The 21,550-nt window shown below is 45.0% G+C and overlaps 2 long non-coding RNA genes across 3 annotated transcripts; one reads left to right on the top strand and one right to left on the bottom strand.

Annotated features, from left to right (window-relative positions):
• Positions 1 to 5,338: 5,338 nt before the first annotated feature.
• Positions 5,339 to 20,653, bottom strand: LOC121110186. The gene is made up of 2 exons (XR_005858183.2): positions 20,393 to 20,653; positions 5,339 to 5,640 (listed from the first exon to the last, which is right to left on the bottom strand). It is a non-coding gene; the product is annotated as an uncharacterized LOC121110186 (long non-coding RNA).
• LOC121110185 lies at positions 8,908 to 15,961 on the top strand. 2 transcript variants are annotated; one of them, XR_005858182.2, is made up of 3 exons: positions 8,908 to 9,268; positions 9,504 to 9,703; positions 14,984 to 15,961. It is a non-coding gene; the product is annotated as an uncharacterized LOC121110185 (long non-coding RNA). The 2 variants fall into 2 exon arrangements; XR_005858181.1 differs by lacking the exon at positions 8,908 to 9,268 and having other exon boundaries at positions 9,425 to 9,703.
• Positions 20,654 to 21,550: the final 897 nt, after the last annotated feature.

Raw genomic sequence — 21,550 nt, forward strand, 5'->3', positions numbered from 1 at the left:
GTCTCCTACATGTCCCTGCAAATTCCAGTCCATTAGTCCCCAGGGTAGCCTCCAGCCTGGGGATCAACAGCTTTGCAGGATCCATTTCCTCCCAGCACCTTTATCGTCCCACCTCATCTCCTGCTCTGTTCTATCTCCTCCATCTCCTCCCTGCCATCCTCCAGGCTCCCTGCTCCCAGGCAACCCCAGCAGGGCAGCGTACGGAAGTGCTGTAAAGAGCAGTGAAAAACAAATGTAAAATGGTATAGAAAATAAAATAAAATAAAATAAAATAAAATAAAATAAAATTCTTAAAAATAATACATTGTTCTTCCTTGTTAATTTGTTTTGTGTGTCACTAGACTGTGTCAAACAGTTTAACACCCTGGAATCAGTCGGTCTGCTAAGAGTTAAGGTAAACACAAACTCGTTAAGAGATGGAAACATTATGCACAGTTCTCCATGTTTAATTTTAACAGCCAGGCTAGAGAGAGTCTTTGATTACATTATCAGTTTATTCTCATTGAGAGTAAGTTGTAGGTTTGTGTGTGTGTGTGTGTGGTGGTTTTTTTTTTTTCCTCAGTTCTATTTCTGTGTCAGAAAAGATATTTCTCCCAATTGACTGTAAAAGAGGGACTTTTATTAGCTAGGCTTCTCCTGAAGAGCATTCCAACTGTTGGAATCACAGGCACATGAAGGGTTAAATGTCAGTCTAAAAGGTTAATGACTTAACTGGAAAAATTTTATCCCAGATAGGGAGAATAAATTCTCTTTCCATGAGGTAGGGGCCTGCAGGAACCAGTAAAATCTGATGGTTCCTGCAATTCAAGTGGCCAGGTATGAGACAAAAAACACTGAGCTCCCTGGCCGGCTGCAGGGCTGAATGGTGGCACATTGCCTTCCTGGAGGTGACTTTCTTCAGAGATGTTTGGAGTCCATGCCCTCAGCTGGCTGTCTCAGCACAGAAAAGCAGCATACGTGTTTTGCTTCCAGGCTTCTGCCTGTGAGAATATGGGTTTTATCCCCAGCAGCGGAGTTTTCAGCTCTGGTTTACATTCCCAGAGGCTTCTACTGGCTTGTGAGACACAGCCCTAGAGTGTTAGAGCTCCAGCCAGACATGCACCAAGGGAGAAAACACATCAAATTTCCAACAGCTCTGAATTAAGAAATGTCCACTTTCTCCTCCTGCCTTCAAAGGAACAAAGAGCCATCAGTACCCCACCTTTACCCACATCCTTTCCCCTTCCAGCACTGACCACATAACTTGCTGGAACTGAGACATGACTCAGCAAAGGATGCGGCTGTTAGCTGACAGCAGAGTCAGAGAACGTGCGTTAGCAACACAGGCTGAAATCTCTCCTGGAGCACAAACATGTAGCAGCTACCAGTGCAGCTCACTGAATATTGCATAAACGCTGGGCCGCATGTGTTTTAGGGCTTGCTTGCCCACGGGTAAGGAAATTAATCTGATGTTCCGATTAGGTTCGTGTCTATACACTGTAAGTATGGATTTAGTGGGGTTTTTTTTTTTTTGGCCAGAAAAGAGATAGAATTTGCTAAAACCACAAGCTTTTCATGGACTAATTCCTCAAGTTGCTAGTTGTTAAATGGACAAAACTTTGGGTGAGGACAGAAAAATACTGCTCCTTCACCCATGGAATAATGTATCTGGGGTTGAGTGAGTGATGCTCCCCCAAAACTGTTGCCTCACTACCAACATCAGCCTGCTCAGGTGAAAAAACAAGTCCTCCAGGGCAAGAATTGCTTTGCTATACTTTCATTTCCCAGGAGAAGTCTTTGTTCTCTGATTTTGCAGAAATGGTTCTCAATAGTAGGAGCCATCTTTACTCATCAGAGTGAGGGGCATACAAAGTCCTGATCCTCAAGAAGGTCCCAGTACAGCAGCACTACAGACACACAGGAAACCCTCAACAGCTTCAGAAATATAAGGTTGCAAAAACTAGAGACTGAAAAGAAGAGACAGCTGCTTGAATGTGTTCTGGCACAGTCTCACACAGCCTCTCTTCCTTGGTCCCCTACACTGCAAAGTGCAGAGGAAAAAGTAAGGCACTCATTGAGCAGATGGTCAATATTTTATTTTATTTCCTTTTTTCTCCAGTTTGTAGCCTCAGGCATTGTCTACTGCAGACTTTTCAAACCAGATCTGAATAAAGATGTGGATATTTTCCTCTGGTCTTTCTTGTACCCTCCGTCTTCATCAATGTTGGCTGCTTCAAATACTGGTTTACTTCCACTGCTGTGAAGATGCTGCCTCCTTTGGTGGATGGAGGACTGAGGCACTGAGAGAGTTCAATGTCTGGATGGTGTGTGCCTGCAGGGGCAGCTGAACCTCCTTTCCCTTGAGCAGCACACTCAAGTGTGTTGGCCATCACTGTTCCCATCTATTTCACCCGCGGGCATTAACAGAATATATATGTCTGCAGGGGAAAAAAAGAGCTGCAAGGGAACCTGAAATTCATGTCAGTGTGTTTCAGTGACTGGACTTTGCAGTGATGAACAGAAACAATGAAAGGATGATCCCAGAATAACCAGGCTCCAGGTAGTTCCTGGTCACCATAGGAAATGAGTACCGAAAGCTCTGCCAGGTGCCAGCTGCTGCTACAGACTGAGAAGAACACATAGAGTAATTTCTCCCATCCCAATGTGGTGCACAGCTTTTGCTTCCCAAGAACAGAGCCCATGTGGGAGGACTTGTCCCATCATCCAGTCTAACCCACTGACCACTGCTGTCATGCTCCTGTCTTCAGTCAGGTCCAACCAGCAGGAGATCTGTACCAAGGATAGAGCAGATGCGTCTCTTTGTTTTGGGCAGGGTTTCACTGGGTTGTCCTTGGGGTCCCAGTCCTTCTGTACACTTTCCTGAAGTAATGAGCTGAAAGAAGTCTTCTTTTTATAGAAAGTTATGCAAAGGAGCTACACAAGTTCTTTGATTCTGCCTTTGCATCCCAAAATATACGTCTTTCTTCCTGATCCTGTATGATCTTCATTTACCATACAAAAATAAATTATCTGCAGGAGAATAAGGGCAAGCTGAAAACTTATTTATCACCCAACCATTATAATGCGGTTGATGATCAAACAACCTGTGAAGCTGAGATAATTTTCTTCATCTTCAAGTAGCCACTGGAAAGGCTCATTACATGCCTGAAGTTGCATTGCTTAGCAACAGCATTTCAGAAATTCAAGTTATCAGCATGATCACTAATAAGACAGTAAGCTGCAACAGAATTCTGAATAAACTAAATGCATTTGCATTTCAAAATAAATGAGAGTAAATGTCAGATTGTGTTTTGGAGTATACGAACTCTTCCTAGCATAGACACATTGCATTTACTCAAGCACTTGCACAATAGAGAAAAATCTGAAATGTTTCTAAAATACAACACGTTTGGGAGTTTCAAATATGTTACTACTCTTCTGATGTTAGCTGAAGGTAAAGAAGTCTGCCCTCAAAAAGAAATACACTGTCAGCAAATGACACACGAGAATGATTAGAAGTAATACTTCTACAGGGGAACACAGCTATGAACAGGAGTTTCTGAAGGACGAAAACACAATAAGCCTGCTGTAATGAACAAGATGCACCTGAAAGACAATTTGGTTTACTTAAACCGTGTTTGGAAACTCTTATTTAAGTGTAAAACCTCCTTGTCCTCTCTGTAACAACATCAACAGGTAACAGAAGCATAGTTAGCAAAACAGAGAAAGTTTGGGACTCCTCCGCAGCCTTGGATTTCTACGTAATGTACAGAAAGTGGAGTCATGGGATAATCAGTGAAATCAGTGTGGGAGCTGTCCATGCCTGATGGTAACGCACTGCCTTTCCCACCTGTTCTTAACACCGAGCTGATCAGGAACGAAAGAACCCGACAGCAATCGTGGAGCATGTGTTTGGAACTTAGCCCCATTTCATCTCCAGGCAATTCACGTGAAATATTTCCTTCCTTCATTCACTCACAGGTACAGCTTTTAGAAGAAAAAAAGCGAGTGCTTATTCCTGTTCCCTCTCCACGCAAACCCACATGGATATGCCTGTATGCGCATACACGTGCTTACTGGTACCTGCGGGGGCAGCTACAGGTAAGTGGATAAGATAATGGCTCTCCACTGCCTTCAGGGTGAACTATTTAGTGAGCACCAATCTTCTAGTTATTAATTAGGCCTGAATTATCAGTTTCATTGTGAATTTGTTCATTGTGGTTAATCTCAACGATTTTGTGAGTTACCATTCCAGAACATTTTTGAGGTAGCAAGAAAAAGAGCTGGGTAGCCAGGTTTTGTTGTTAGGGGACTGACAGGCAGAAGCATTAATTGGAGTGCTTGGTTTCAGAGGCCGAGGAGGTGACACTTCAGGGCCCTCAGCAATACAGCTCTCCTGTGCTCAGGGCAAGGCTCATCTCCATTAGGTTGGCAGCTTCAGGTCTCAGCGCTACTCCAGTCAGGCTCTGGTGTCTCAAGCTTTGCAGCTGAGGATTAACTGTGAAAAACTGGTCTTCAGAGGCTTGTCTTAACTGAAAGTGTCAGATCAGTTTTGCAAAGAGCAAGGCTACTTGGATCGCTGTCCTCTTTCACATCCCTAATGGAGAGCTCTTATCCCTTTAGCACTGTAAGATCTGTACTTGTAGAGATTACCTTTTTAAAAATCTACTCAAAATGAGTAGGATATTTCCTTCCCAGCTACCTCCCAAAAAGAGGGCAGGATTCATCCGTTAGGCTTTTTGTGGGTATGAGTTGTCAGGAAACAAAGACAAATTCCAAACAAGTTTTCTCTAGCCTAGAGGTCAGTCCATGGGAGAGCATTTTTACCTGCAAGAGAAGAACATGAATCCAAAAGACAGGCAAATAGATCTGAAGGAGAGAAAGAGAGCTTGGCTTTGTGTAAGGTTGTTAGGATGCTTCAGGAATATGAAGATGCACAGTTTAAATGCCACACTTTTTTCAAAGCGTATTCTCAAAATGCTTTTTCTAAAGCACAGGGTTCTTTTGCAGTATTTTTCAGGTCTTTTCCAACTTAAAGTCCTGGCCTCAAGTGATTTCCTCCTGCAAGCAGATACTATTTTAATCTTACATTTGTTTTGGATGGGAAGTCAGTATATGAGAAGTGGTATTCTCTCTTATTTCAAAGCCTATTGTTGGAAATAGTTTGGGAACTGCTATAATTCTGATGACTGCGAGACTGCTCGTATTTTGACACCCACACGCTGCTCTTCTGACCTACAAAATAAGTTAAGAATGGAAAATAGTTCACTCTAACTTCAGCCAAGTTTAATGCTGAAAATAAAACACGTAGACAACCTTATAATTCTTATAAATAATGATTCTACAGTCCAGCGCAATAAACGTGAAAAATATGGTTTATGATAATGTATTCTGCAGTGATGGTAGAAAAATAGGTCATCATCTTGAAAAAGAGAGAAGTATATATCATGTTGAACACACACAGGAAAATCAGAGGAGTTTCAGGGGGAGAACAGGACAGCAGCACATGTTATCATTCTTCTGGCCCTCCATGTTCACAAGCACAGTCCACAGATGAAGTGTTGTGGAGGTGGCAGCTGCAGGTGGGTATCCCAAGGCCTGCTGCATTCTGCATCCCAGAACAATAATCTGGATGGCGTTAACCAAAATGCGTGAGTTTTTCTGGAAATAAAGTAAAAATAAAATGAGTGTTCAAAAAACAGACATCGCCATCTTTAGCTATATGAATGACATGGTCAGCTGCAAACTCCTATAGGTGTGAAATACTGCCGTTAGAGTGGTAAATCATGTTTCACCTTTACACTCTCAAACACACAAACACACAGTTGGCCCAAATGGACTCATTAGCCTTTTTCTTCAGGCAAACAATTGATGCTTTTGTGGTTGGACTGCAAGCAAAATCTGTGGATTACGTGGAAAAGTGTGTCCAACACATCTCTCCATCAGCACTAGGTAAAGACGATAAAGGCTGTGGCCAAAGTTGTTTTTGTGTGCAGAACTACTCAGCAACATATTTCTCTCTGCATGTGTAGGGTGTGGGGGGCAGCTCCTTTGCACTGAATGAGGGCAGGATGCTGAGCCTGTGCTTTAATAAATATTCGACACAAATCCTTTTGAAGACATGGAAAGGCAAAGGTTCCATCATTCAATTGGCTTTCTAGATGGTCGGTGCTGGGTTCATTTTAGTTCAGTGCTTTTAATTTTTCTGTGAAAATTGATTCATACGTCGTATCCACTTTATCAGTAAGTTACAAAAGAGAAATTCATCAAATCTCACTTTATTGCACTTTTCTTCTCCCTCTTTGCCTACCACACTTTCTTCAGCAGATGTTTTTTGCAGAGAAAAATCCACTTTGATTTTTCCTTCCCCTCAAACTTGTTTATCTTTGCCCGGTGCTCCTGAAAGCACGCTGCTTTGTCAGTACCTCAGTATTCAGGCTGCTTCTGCAGACTGATCTCTATGTAAACTCACAATAATTGGCCTCCAACAGCCAGTTCAGTGGGAGTCTGACATCTGAATGCTAATGCTGGAATAAAAAGGTTAATGACAACGTTAACTAAGACTCATTTGTTATAACAATAAGTAAGCTGATTTGGCTTTATTTGATTTTACATCAAAGAGTTGCCAATAAAAAGACCAATAATTAACAGGCATCCTAGAAGTAGATTTAAAAGCATTGAAAAGGACTTATCTGATGAGGATAGAAGGGCTTCTGCCCACCAGCAGTGGATGTCTAAAAGCCAAGTTGTCTTCAGGAATACTCTGGGTTTTCTTTCTACAGTAAGAAAAGAGCACTTCCAGAGGACTGCTCACCATCCCAGCCTCAGACATATTTTTGTTCTGCACTCCTCTTTACAATGAAATAACCAATGTCTGTATCATTCACTGCATTCGTTACTTCTGTAGAAAGATATCTATTGAGAGCCTGAAGGTATTCTTGCAAAGATGATCTGGCATGAATTTCCAGTGAAACATTTGTAGAGGTAATATTGCTGAAAAGAAAAGTCTATCACACAGTGAGATCATGGTGTGCTTGAGTCATGGTGCCATTCACCCCTTCATACTTGTAGACAGACGCTTGGTTTAATACAGAAATATTAGATCTGGATTTTTTAAAAGTTATCTTGTTAGATGGGGGTTGGAATAAAAGCTTACATTCAATCTAAACTCACTTACAAGTGTGCGCTGGGTTCCAGACAACCTTATATCCTTACAGCATGCAGGGCAGCTGTGCCTTCTTGATTGTCATGAGATGGGGTAAAGTTTTGCATGAGACAACACCAAATGGTGCAGTTAACACATAAAAATATAATGTCTTTCAGTCATATAAGGCATTACCTCTGGCCAAAGAAGTGCTGGAGCTCCTGCAGACTGTGAGAATGTGCTGGGGATCCGTCCTTGTCCTGTCCTCAAGCATCTGCTTTATGGCCACTTTGGAAATTCAGAGCCTCTGAGAAGTCAAACAGGCATGAGCAAGTTCACCAGATGCCTGCTCTGAGGCAAAGGAACAGGCTGTCCAGAGAAGTGGTGGATGCCCCTAACGTACCCCACAGCACTGTCTGAAATGTCTCCAAGGAGGAGAACAAGCAGGTGTCCAGTCGTTTATAATGGGAAAGCTCAGAGGAGAGAGGAGGTGGAGGAAAGGAGTCCCGAAGGGCAGACTTCTCAAAGGCTCCTGTGTTCTCCCAGCCTGGCAGGGGGAAGGAAGCTGCGCTGAAGTCAGTCTGGGAATTTTCTAACCCCAGGCAGTAACAGCGGCCAATCTGGCATTATGGCTTTATATATATCTGTAGTATTTTTCACAGCTGCAAAATGAATGCTGAGAGGTTTCAAATAGCTTAGAAGCTGGCCTATAGCTGGCCTCTAGCAGTACAATTCACTCTGACTTTTATTAGCTCAGCTTTACTCGGCGTAAAAGTTAAGCTAAAGAAAATTCTCTTTCACAGTGTACAAATTATGCAGATACCAAAACAGTATCTAAAGAACATATGTTTGCTGCGGTACATTAACATCATCACAGTCAGGTAGGGATGTGTATGTTTAAGTATGTTACCAGGTAGCCAGCACGTGATATGGAGCCTGACTGGGTTCCATGGAAATTTTATCTGTGCCAACAGAGCTTAGCAGAGAATTAACTCATATATTACTTCCCAGAATTACCCCAAAAGGCCCTGCGGTGGACATGAACATGGCTGCTACTGAGAGTGAGCTGCTAACAATTTGAATTTCAACTCTCTTTCATGGATATCCTGTGGTTTGCCTAATAAGGCCTCCAGGGACTCTGGTGCCGTTGCATGGATTTCCCACACAATGTATGGTGCAGGGTCAGGTTTTTCTTTCAGGGAGCAGATGGCTTTAGATGCTAATCTCTGCAAATTCCCACTGACCTCTCATCCGTGCGTGGTTCTCTGCTGAAGAGTTGGTTCTGCCTGCCTCCTCTGTCCTTTCTTCACCGCAACGGGAAGATTTTTAGAGGCGTTTTGGGAGGAGAGTTTTGGTTGCAGGCTGAGCCCCCAAAATACAAGAAACGCCCCTCCTTTCCCTGATTTCTGTTCGATTGTTCGTGCTGGTTTTGTTTTGTTCTGCTCTGTTTTTTTTTGTTTTGTTTTGTTTTCCCCGGCTTTGTGACCACTGAGAAAAAACGAGGGGGAGGGTCTTTTGTGTGTGTGAACAAAACGCTGTGGTGAGATGAGACGTAATGCAGTTTCCCGCGTCAGCCGTTGGTGTCGGCTCGTTTTTTACCTTCTGCCTCCCTCTCAGAACCAGAAGCGCTCTCCTTCATTTCTATCCGCTTCATCACTGTGTGTTACTGAAGAGAACAATCCCGCGTTCCCAAACGCGCTCTGTGGGCAGCGCTTGTGTCGCTACGAGACACGCCGAGCCTCGGGCTGCAGGTAGTGCCGTGCCGCAGCTCAGAGCTCGGGCCTCGCTCCGGCGGCGGGGCAGGCGCTGCCCTTACAGCTCAGGGAGCTGCCTGGAGGCTCTCGGGCTCCATCTCCTGGTGAGCCCGAGGTGCAGCGGCCCTGTAGGGCTTGGTCGTTAATCTACGCTTTCTGACCTGCTGGGCGCTGTCGGTGATTCACCGAGAGGTGGGTGATGTAAGCGTGCCCGGTCAGCACCGACAGGCTGTTTCTCTTTGTTACAGAAGAGGCTGAAACACTTCACATCGGACTTGATCTCCATTACTTGGCAAGCCACTTCTTGTTTGGATTTCAAAGCCGCAGTATCGGCTGTGAAAGCTTCCCTTTGCTTCCTCTGGACCGTTCTGGACCCGTGATGGGATGAGAGGTAAAGGCCTCAAGTCGCCCCAGGGGAGGTTCAGGTTGGATATTAGGAAAAACTTCTTCTCCAACATGGTGGTCAGGTGCTGGAATGGGCTGCACGGGGAGGTGGTGGAGTCACTGTCCATGGAGGTGTTCAAGAAGCAAGGAGATGTGGCACTGAGGAACGTGGTGAGTGGGCTGGTGGGGCTGGGCTGGCATCTTAGAGGTCTTTTCCAATCTTAATGATTCTATTTTCCAAGGCCTCTCTTCACCCCTGCCAGAAGCACAGCAGCAGAGCAGTGCAGGCTGAGACACTTCCCCTAACCCCATCGTGTGATGTCCCAGCCACCACAGCCTGGTCTCTGGTACCAGCAGCAGGCCGAAGCTAGAAGGAAGGAGAGAAAAGATGGTCTCCAGAGCAAGATTTTCCTCTCAAAGAAGAGAAGGAAAAGAAAAACAGGTAACAGGACTTTAAAAGTACCATCATACTTTGAAGTTGTCAGGAGGCTTTTGAAAGCTCAAGGTCCTAAAAAGACTACAGGATAAGAGGCTAAAGGCTAAGGCCTGGATAAGGAGGGGGTAGAGTCATAGGATCATTAAGGTTGGAAAAGACCACTTAAGATCGTCTAGTTCAACCAGCAATCCATCCACACCATACCCACTAACTGTGTCCCTCAGTGCCACACCCACACAGTTCTTGAACACCTCCAGGAATGGTGACTTCACCACCTCCCTGGGCAGCCTGTGCCAGTGCTTCACTGTTCTTTCTGCGAAGAAAGAGTACTCTTTCCCTTCTCCTAGGACACCTACCAGATAGCGCAATCATCAGTCCTACATGCAGCTGCACAGAAAGGTTAAGCTCTTTAATTAAAAAGAAATAGTAGGCTCACAAGTGAAAAACACACTTTCTTTTTTTCCTTCCCCAAGTTTCACACAGGAGTCTGGAGAACACAAATAAATCACAGGCTTCTGGGTGTAGTGTTGAGGTAGGTGGGGATGAAAAGGGGAGGAATAAAGCACTGCTGGAGGAGAGGTGAGCTGGGATGGTGCAGACACTCAGGCAGCAAGGTCCGGGTTAACAACGATTGGGTTGGGCTGGCACGCCAGCGAAGATGACAAACATCTTCCTTCCAGAGGGAGCCACGGCTCCAGCTCCAGCTGCCAGAGAGCAGCCACTCAAAGGGCTTGTCACAACCCTGCCAAGTCACCTCAGCTCTGCCACAGGAATGCTCAAAACTGACAATAAACACTTCACCTCTCTTTTTTCCCTTTCCTTGTAATACGTCATCCATAAAGTAATCTTTCCCCTTTCTGCTTTGCTAGTTTTTGCAGTAAATTGAAGTAGCACACGGGCTTGCCATTTCATATATCATTTCAAATATAAAATTTTTCCATCAACTTTTTTATCCTAAGTACATTTGAAAAAGTATGCTTTGCTTGAAATCCCATTTTTGTGACTTTTAGAAGCAGCATCAGCAGTTTCAGATACAATTCTTTAATTACTTTTTGCTTTGATTAAGACAAATTTATTTCCCAGAGTCGCATGTTTGCACAGAAAACACAAAATATAGAAAGATCCCATATCAGCAGAATGACATCTGTTTTGTGAATTACCCTGACTGCAAATATTTATCACCTGAACATCTGTCAGAGCGGTACTTCCTGGAGACATTTGTACTAAATTTTTACTTAAAGTAGATGGAAAGCAGGGAAGGGAGCTTAGAGACAAAATCACACAGCGTAAGAAACACAATCCAAGAGGGCATCTAATGTACAAGGTTATTAATTTGTTCTGCTGCTCTTTCCTAAACAATGCTCGAGGTTTTCAGTGCTTCATTACTATGTTGCCTCAGTTTTAGAGGTTCAAGTGGAAAGGGATGCTGGCCATATCTGAACGTAGTTTCAAATAGAGCTGAAACCAACATTTTATTTCAGTGGAGCCCCAGATGACAGTGGAACACAACATCTTTTTCTATATCAAAAATTCCTCATCTTAGCAAAACTCAGTAAGTGTGTATGTGCCTGGAAAGCAGTTGGTGAAGGAGCTGCTCTGTGTCCACTCCTTATAGTTCTCCATCCCAAGTGAACCAGCTTACACCCAGCCAACATCCACCCCAGGACAAAATTTAAACCCAAAATAGCAAATGACCAATGGGTTTTCACCCCTCATGGCAAAAACTGTCAACAAACATCTTAGCAAAGAAGGCATTAACCAAATATTCAGTCACTGAAGATAGAATCATAGAATCCTTAGAGTTGGACGGAACCTTTAGAGGCCATCTAGGCCATCTACAGTGAACAGTGACATGCACAGCCTGATCAGGTTGCCCAGGGCCTGATCCAGCCTTGCCTTGAAAGTTTCCAGGTATGGGGCATCCACCACTCTCTGGGCAACCTGCTCCAGTGCCTCACCACCCTCACTGTAAAAGACCTTTTCCTTATGTTTATCCTAAATCTACACTATTTAAGCTTGTAACCATTTCCCTTTGTTCTATCACCACAGACTCTGCTAAAGAGTTTGTCCCTTTCTTTCCTGTAGCTCCCCTCTAGATACTGAAAGGCTGCTATCAGGTCATCTCATAGCCTTCTCTTCTCCAGGCTGAACAGCCCCAGCTCTCTCAGCCTGTCCTTGTAGGAGAGGTGTTCTATCCCTTGGATCATTTTTGTGGCATCTTTTGGGTGCACTCCAACAGGTCTGTGTCCTGTACTGAGGACACCACACTGGGATGCAGTACTCCAGGTGAGGCCTCACCACTGCAGAGTAGAGGGACAGGCTCACCTCCCTTGACCTGCTGGTCATGCTTCTTTTGATGCAGCCCAGGATGTGGTTGGCTTTCTGAGCTGCGAGGGCACGTTACTGGCTCACACCCAGCTTCCCATTCAACAGCACTCCCAGTTTCTTTTTTCAGCGGGGCTGCTCTCAATCCTTTCATATCCCAGTTTGTATAGGTAGTGGGAGTTGCCCTGATCCAGGTGTAGGGTTATGCATTTGGATTTGTTGAACCTCATGAGCTTCACCACTCAAGCTGATCAAGATCCCTCTGGATGGCACCTCATCCCTCTGGTGTGTTGACCACATCCCACAGCTTGGTGTCATCAGCAAACTTGCTGAGGGTGCATTCAACCCTCATTAATATCATTGATGAAGATATTAAAGAGCATCAACCCCAGCACTGTTCATTGAAGGACAATACTTATCACTGATCTCCATCTCTTCATCCACTGAACAGTCCACCCATCAAATCCATTATCTGTTCAATTTGGAGAGAAGAATGTCGTGGAGTACTGTGTCAAAGACCTTACTGAAGTCGAGAGAGATTGCATCAGTGGCTCATCCCTTGTTCACTGATGCAGTGACACAATCACAAAAGGCCACCAGGTTGATCAAGCAGGATTTTCCCTTGGTGAAGTCATGCTGGTTCTCCTGTATTACCTCCCTGTCTTCCATGTCCCTTAACAGAGCTTTCAGGAGGATCTGCTCCATGATCTTTCCTGACACAGAGGTGAGACTGTTGACAGGTCAGTAGTTCCTGGGGTCATCCTTTTTACCCTTCTTAAAACTGGGTGTGATGTTGCCTTTTTTCCAGTCACCAGGGACGTCACCTGATTGCCACAACTTTTCAAATAGCATTGAGAGTAGCTTAGCATCTCTCAGTCAGTTTCCTCAGGACTCTGGGATGCATCTCATTGGGACCTGTAGACTTGTGGATGTTCAGGTTCCTCAGGTGGTCACAAACCTGATCTTCACTTACAGTGGGAGAGACATTGTTTTCCCACTCCCCTCCTACCAAACCAAACACTTGAGGGCTCTGTGATGAGCAGTTATCAGAGAAGATCGAGGCAAAGAACTGTTAAGTACTTCAGACTTCTCCTTGTCTGTCCTTACCAGCTTGCCAGTGTCACTCACTAGGGGGGGGGTTATGCCCTCCAGGACTTTCCTTTTCTACCTGTAGAAGCATTTTTGTTCTTCTTGGCATCCCTTGTCAAGTTTAGTTCAATCTGGGCCTTGGCTTTCCTGACCCCATTCCTACTCAGCCTAGCAGCTTCCTCATACTCTTCCCTCGGTACTTGTCTGTTTCCACTGCCTGTGCATTTTCCGTCCTAATTGAATAAAACACTTAATAGAACCGTCCTAATTGAATAAAATATTTGAAAAGCCTTCTGGATGTTGCAGCTGGAGATGCTCTTCTGGCTCTTGGGAGTAGAGTGTGCAATCACCATATGCCACGTCTTTCAAGACAAACATTTAATAGGCTTAAGGGGATTTCTAGGTTCTGCTATAATAAGAACTTGAGGATGGCAGTCCAGCAGGTTGTCTCAGATCGAGCCCGCAGCAGGAGATGGGGACAGCAAAGACCTTGACAGCAGGGAACTACACTCTCTCATCCCTGCTGCTATCCATCCCTGAGTTAGAGGAACTCTCTCTGCATATGACACATATCAATGTTGTCATTTTTTCTTCTGTGATTTTCCTTCTCCAAACTCAACAATACTGGTTATCTAAGGAGAGACCTCATTGCTCCCTGCAACTACCTGCAAGGAGGTTGTGGCAAGGTGGGAGTTGGCTTCTCTCACGTAGCTAGTGATAAGACTAGAGGGAATGGCCTCATATTGCACCAGGGGGGATTCAGGTTGGACATTAAGAAAAATCTATTCTCAGCAAGAGCGGTTAGGTGCTAGAATGGGCTGCCCAGGGAGGTGGTGGAGTCACCAACCCTGGAGATGTTTAAGAACTATGTAGATGTGGCACAGAGGGACGTGAATGGGCATGCTGGGAATGGGTTGACAGCTGAACTCGATGATCTTCTGGTCTTTTTCAACCTTAATGATTCTACAGTCTCTACCATACCTGCCCTAGTGACAGGTCTGTACTGAGCAGCCTGCACTTCATGGGTATTTCTGAGAGGTGCAGAGACAAAACCACCTGCTCCCACAGGAATACACTCACAGTAAATTCCTGACAATTAGAAAGGCAGATGTGTTTTGCAGTGACAACCAACCAGGTCCAAATGTACTGTAACAACAATGTGTATTTTTGTCCAGATGGTGAGTGCATCTTTTGAATTTTACACTAACCCTATGCCAGCTGAGGGAGACCAAACCCATGGGTAGCTGAACAGAGGCACAGAAGGGTCAACTGGAGCAGCAGCATTTGATGCTGTCAGCCTCTTGCTAAGAGTTGCCCAAGGCTCCCTGATGCTGGGGTCTCAGGCTGCCGTGGGGCTGGGTGGTGCCAAGGTACTGAGGGCAGCCGAAACTTCATGCTGAGTTTTGGAAACCGGTCCCTGGCTGCACCTAAAGGCCTGAATTTTTGAAGGAGGACGCTCAGCACATTTTTTAATAGTCTTATTTATTTCAGGCTGGGTTGCTGAGGGCATGAGCATGGTTTGGCAGTTCGTTTTTGCAAGTGAAGTTTTTTGGGATGCCAGCTCAGCATTGTGTTTGACATAAAAAAATAGCCATGGAAAGACTTTGCCTTTTTTTTTTTTTTTTCTTCCCTCTATTTCTTTATTTACAGGGCCAGAGGGGTACCAGAGCTGCAGATTCCGTGTGGCCAGAAAGAATTAATTCTGTTATTTAAGTTTCTGTCCTATCCCCTCACTGAACACCCTGCTAAACCCGTCCTCACTCACAACAGTTTGCTCATAAAAACTATGTCACCGAGCAGTTTGCTTTGAAGCTGCTCTTTCTTTTTTCCCCTCTTTAATATCGCCAACTCTCATTTTTTGCATGCTTGCAGATTCCGCAGCGCAGGATGTCCTCCTGCCGTCCTTGTGTCTGATGTTAGAAACCTGCTCCAGCCCTTCGCAGGCGACTTTCTTCTCTCATCCCACAAACAACAAAAGAGGCTTTAAAGATAAAAGGGAGAGGAAGCCAGCTCCTCTCTTTAATAGCCTGGGGACAGGACGCCGTCCCCTCGCACAGCAGTTTGACTGCAGAAGGCTGGGGATGATTGAGTTGAGCTCGCACAAGCGACGCTGCGTTCCCATAGGGCAGCCCCAGGAGGACTCCGAGCGCTGTGCTGTGCTAAAACAGATATAAAAAACCCTCAAACATGACCTGGAATCAATACGATATGATTGTTCCCTCCTCCTGCTTCCCGCTGGGCAGCCGTCAGCGTGGCAGTAAATGACCTTTGCAGTCACCTCTGCAGAGATCCCCCTCCCTCCTGAGAGACAGTGGGCACTCTGCAGCTGTGGCTGCCTTTCCTAAGGCCGAGCAGCACAAACCTCACGTCCACACCTTTGTGTCTCCTGGCTTGTGCTGAACACAGAATATCCAGAATCCTGTACATTAAGCCATGGTAGAGATTTAATCTGGAGATTTTAATTTTAAATACTCCTTTCTTTCTCAGAGCATTACAGCCCAGGTTGTTCTCAACAGCCATCCTAATTTTTCCTCTTTTAGAGAGGTGCTGGTGCCCCCTCTGTTCATAGTAACTCCTGCAGCCTTAACACGTCTTTCTTCACCAATGTGCTTTCTGAGAAGGCTGGGTGCTTGCTTAACACACACTGCACTCTAAGATACAGAAGCCCATATTCAAAGCAATTTTTGAAACAAACAAACAGAATCCCCCTATCCTTACGCAGTAATTTACTCCTTGCTTCTTAGGCATAACCCTCCTAGACCAGTAGTCTAACATAATAGAGAACGTGTTGTTACATTGGTTAGGAACACTGTAATTCTGCAACAGAACTGTGGCCCATTCTTTACCTGGAGAACAACGGTAGATACCACAAATGACTTATTTTATTTTATTTAAAAAAGTACACCTCAAAGAAGCAGCAGTTATTCAGCACTTTTATACAGCGCAAATTGAAAGTGCAGATGATACAATCACGCTGCATCTTTCATTTCCTGCACAAAATGTGTGCTACGGCATTTAATAGATCACTGATCTGAGAGGCGCAATCATCATGATAAGCTGACACAATGCATAGGATTGCAAACAACTGAAGGTCAGAATGACATCATGAGAGGTCACTTGTGGGCTGTTGTCAGAAAATGAGTTCTGGCCACGGAGATGGGAGGTACCTGAGGTATGTGTTACTGGGACCAACACGTCCAAAGAGAGGGAGAAGAGGTCATCTCCCATTCGCTGACTTCATGAGAGAACTGTTACCTGGTAAGAGCTCTGGCTCTTATTGTAAGAGCAGTGATCTTTCAGTAGTTGGCTGTTTTCAGGTCAGTAACTGAAGGCAAAATTGATTCCTCCACTTCATCAGCAAAAAGTGATGGACTTGAGGAGGATGGCTCTCCTCAAAGAAGGCAGGAGCTGATCTTTCAAGACACAGTAACTGCATGGCTACCCATGCAGCTTTCCCAGATGTGCTCCCTTTTTTTTTGTTCTGGAAACCCTGTCCAAGCAGGACCTGCACAGCTCCCATGTCTGTCTGGGTTAGTGGAGATGTCACCTCCTCTCTAGAACAGCTGCACAGCCATTCACACCAGGCACCTGAAGGTTGAAAACCAGTGGACGTCCCCAGGAGATAAACATGGGTCTGTTGCTGCTGTGGAATGCTGAAGACAATCTACTGACTACAGGATCTTGACAGATAAAGCAGCTCCCACCTTCAAGTCCCCTATAACAGCAGCACTTCCAAACATACACTAAAAAGAGCAGGAATTCAGAGCAAGATTCTTTTGCTGTCTCCACAAGTACCTCCCCCAGCTGCACAAACATTTACACAATGCAAACCACAGTTGCATTGGCTGTGTCATAGAATCATAGAATGGCCTGGGTTGAAAAGGACCACAATGATCATCTAGTTTCAACCCCCCTGCTATGTGCAGGATGGCTAACCACTAGACCAGGCTGCTGCCCAGAGCCACATCCAGCCTGGCTTTGAATGCCTCCAGGGGTGGGGCATCCACAACCTCCTTGGGCAACCTGTTCCAGTGCGTCACCACCCTCTGTGTGAAAAACTTCCTCCTAATATCCAACCTAAACCTCCTCCGTCCCAGTTTAAAACCATTCCCCCTTGTCCTATCACTATCCACCTCTGTAGGCTCCTCGTGAATGCAAAGGACCCTGTCCCACTGCAGGAACAACCACAGGTCTCAGTTCTCCTGAGAATTCACTTGACAATATCGCAGTGAAAAAAATTAAAAAGGGATAAGCTGGGTAAGCACAGTCACAGTGTATCAGGGTTTAAATGCCACCAGCAGGATGCTGAGGGAGAGCAGGAAGTAATAGCAACACCAGAGTGGTTATATTGCACAACTGCTGCGGCATCAATCAGATCATTTTGCATACACGCGCACACACACACACACACACACACTGTGTGCAGTGCAGCTGACCTGGTGATGCTAGGAGAAGCTCCATCTTTTCACTCCCACTTTTAAATTCAAATCAGAGCTAGTACATAAATAGAAACTTAATTTCTTTCTTCTCTTTCCATTTAAAAAGATCCCCCCCCTAAATCTCTTCTTCCAGCATTGCTGCCACCTCTCCCATATTTTAAAAGATTAGCTACTAATAGAACCAGATGCATCCCTTTAAAGAAAGATAACCTCTTCATTTATTTTGGAAGAAAAGAATCAACACAAAATGTGCTCTTTTCTTGCTCCTGTGTGACATGGCCAGGTGGAGGCCTCATGGCCATGCAGGCAGTGTGGCGCTCAGTGGTGGTGATGATGGGATGGCAGGGAGAGCCAGTCAAAGATGGGAGGAACCCACACCACAGCCCTCCACCCACGTGTGTGCTCAGCTCTGCCCTCAGCATCAGAGAATGAAGCCAATGTGAGCTTTGGAAAAGAGCCAGTTAAATAAAACATGGCCAGAAGCAGCTGCACAGAGAGAGTTACAAGGTAGCGAGCATCATCACAGATGCTGTTTTATGTCTCCAGAATGTGCTTGCACATAGGAACTCAAGCAGAACATATGGGGCTTCAGTAACAGAACCAGGAGACAGGAGATGTTCTCAGCATGTCAGGCAGTCTGGGGAGAAACCTGCCAGTGCAGTATCACCATCACTGGTGCCTTGCATGGCCCTGGCTGATATCAATGCAGCTGCTGGGCAGTGAGCTGGGCTTACTAGGCAGCTGTGGAGCAGAGTACTCACCTCAAAATAAGCTGCAGGTCTTGCAGGTGTGCTGGCTAGTGCTCAAGGGAGCTGACCACTGTTTCTATTAGAATAAACTGCTTTAAAATACACGAGCTATGCATAACTCTGCAAGTGAAGCCTGTGAACGTCCAGCCTTGATGCTTCCTCTCCAAATTCAAAAGCAAGCGATGTTCCTGATCTGACAGTGCCCAGAGCAAAATGCTTGGCCTTTTCTCTAAAGCCTTCCTTCACCAGCTGGTGAGAGACTGAGCACTGGCTAGTGATCACTAATCCCCTGCTTAGAGCAGTTCAGTCCCTTCCTGCTTTCCTTTTCTCTCACTAACCCTCTGTCTCAGACTTTCCACCAATTTCCAAGCACAAAGAGCGATCATGGAATCACAGAATGGCTTGGGTTGGATGGGATCTTAAAGCCCATCGAGCCCCAACTCCTGCTGTGGGCAGGGCTGCCACCCCCAGTTAAGGCCACCCAGGATCCCACCCAACCTGCCCTTGAGTGCCTCCAGGGATGGAGCACCCACAGCTTCTCTGGGCAGCCTGTGCCAGGGCCTCACTGCCTCTGAGTAAAGAATCTCCACCTAATATCTAACCTAAATCTCCCCCCTCTTTCAGTTTAAAGCTATTCCCCCTTGTCCTGTCACTACAGACCCTGGTTAAAAAGTCACTCCCCATCCCCCCTTTAGGTACTGGAAGGCTGCACGAGTTTTCCCCAGAGCCTTCTCCAGGCTGAACAACTAACCTTCTCAGCCTTTCCTTTACGCCCAAGAGCTGTCAGTTGCAGAATGGCTCATGAAATCAGTTTAACAAAACTGTCCTGGTGTTAGCAGACACTTTTTCAGACGCCTCTGTGTTCTCGAAACTAGTAGGCACCTTGCCAACAAAGAGGCAACTTCTGTAGAATTTCTGAACCTGAAGTCCCACAGGAAGCTTTTAACTTTAATAGCTGAATCAGAAAATTCCCATTGAAATTACAATAAACACCTGCAGCCAAGGAGCCAGAAAAACCCTTTCCTCTCAGTTTATCAGCTACCAAACCTCTAACGCACGCTTGAGCTGTATTACAGATCTGTCATACCAGCCAAGGGTTTAACTCAAGCAAACATTCTCATAAGCAGTGTTTCCTAAACAATCGATCCATTAGAGGCCTCTGTTGTTTTCTTTGCAAGGGGAAGCCTAGGTATTTTTGCAGGCCAAGGAGACAAACACAAGAAAGAGAAGTACTAAAAACCGACCCAGCCAGAAAACACATGCCATATTAAAGCAGCAAGGCTCATCAGGGAGATGAAACAGCCCCAGCTTGTGTTCGTGTTCAGCCAGTTAGATAGTGCAGCAAAGACCTCAAGGCAAACAGTTCCATTAAACATTAATTTGTGAAGTGCTTCAAAGTTAAGGCCGAGGCATGCTTCTCTGTAATACGTAACATTATTCATCATCTGAAAAAGTTGTTTTGGATGCAATTAAGGAACAATCCTAAGGCTCTCTGAAAATTGATTCGGTAGAATTCAGTGAGGCCTTGTGCCATCTAATAGAAGAACATACAGCAGATGAAGTGCTTGCAAGTCTCTGTTCAAATTTGTCAGATCTGAGAGAAAAAGTTGTGCAGAGGTTTAAAGTGTAGCCTTTGATTCGTTTGGCTTAGCATTTCAAGCTTATCAAAGCAGCTTAGCTCCCAGAAAATATCTAGAAGCTATTTAGTCATTCACAACGTGATGAAAATGGGACCAGTTGTAACCTTCACAGCAGCGCTCCCTGGGAAGTTTTGCATAGCATGAGCTAGAACTTGGCTTTGTTGAACTTCCACCATTCAGTGAACTCTTAACATTAATTACTGAAACTGTAAATTAACTGCATTATGGATGTAGAGCCACTGGTGCTGTGCTATTAAAAGCCAGCTGAGAGCCCTGTCCTCCTAAAGCACACCACGCACCAGACACAACCAAATTGATTTTCAATGAGCAGCTTAATGCTGGCAATTGTGAAGTTAAGAGTAAGCTAATGTGGTAGAAAGCCATACGATTTCCTCTGCATTCACTGTCCACTGGTAGTTTTACTTGCTTATCTAGGGCGTACCAAACACTTACCTTCAATGCTACAGTTTTCCTACCAGGAGCTTCCACTTCCAAGGAACAGCATGCCAATATCACTGAGTTAAGGAAGGGGAAAAAAAGAAACCTGAAAAGTGTGTTGAGAGGCAACAAAGAAAACCCTTTCTTGCCAAACAAGAGTAAAGAATATAGCTTTCCTGTCAACAGCTGGGATTCTGAGACACAAGTGTTAATTTGCAGGCTTACTGTGAACTAACCACTGCCAGGACCCAGCACGCTCCTTCAGTTATGTGGAGTGAGCCAAGCAGTCCCAGTTGTGCTTAATCATCTGTTGCTTTCCTCTAAGTTAAAGTATAAACAATTAAAGCAACAACTAAAGCATCACACACTGACCCCCCTGCCACGTTAGATGGTTTGCTGTGAAGATCCTCTCTAAAATAACTCTTTTCCACATCACAGTACAGCCCTTTGCTGGACTTGCACTGTCTCACCAGATGCCAGCGAAGGACCACCCCCCTTGAGCTGCTGGTAACACTCTCAGCACAGCCCAGATCAGTCTCTGTAGCAATGCCCCACTGCCGGCTCATGATCACCAAGACCCCTACTGCTTATTCAAGCCTGAAGACCCTTTCCAACATATTACCCAGACTGCAGATGCTTCTTCCACACCCTCAATTTGACCCTGATCCAAACCAGTGATGTCAGGAATCCCAGCACAGCCCACAGCTCAGGACTGACTCAGCAACAGGCAGAAGCAGCAAGCTCTTCAGTAGCCAGAAACAAATTTAGCAGGTTCCAAGGGCTAAGAGTTTTATGGTAAACGTTTTCAACAGTAAAGCTTCCAAAAGAGCTTCTTAGTAGTTGGGAGTGGTTAATAGAAAAAAAAAAAACAGTTCTTACAATATAATTTAGGAATAGTATAAAAAGGGCATGAAACGTGAAGTTCCCTACTTCCTCAGCAGTGCAGCAATACGCTTAAGGTTACACTATATAAGTGTTCATGTATCACCACAGGCTGTAGAAAGATTACAGTCTTTTATTGATTTCTTGTTTTACAGATTCATGTTTAACTTCCAATAATAAAATTCAATAAAATGATTCCCTTCTCATAAAATTTGTTTTACACACTATGTACAAGTACCCAGAGACTACGGCCATACAGAACATCACAGCTACACCACAGATCTCACAGAG

This window comes from Gallus gallus, chromosome 3, assembly GCF_016699485.2.
Source record: "Gallus gallus isolate bGalGal1 chromosome 3, bGalGal1.mat.broiler.GRCg7b, whole genome shotgun sequence".
Lineage (NCBI taxonomy): Eukaryota > Metazoa > Chordata > Aves > Galliformes > Phasianidae > Gallus > Gallus gallus.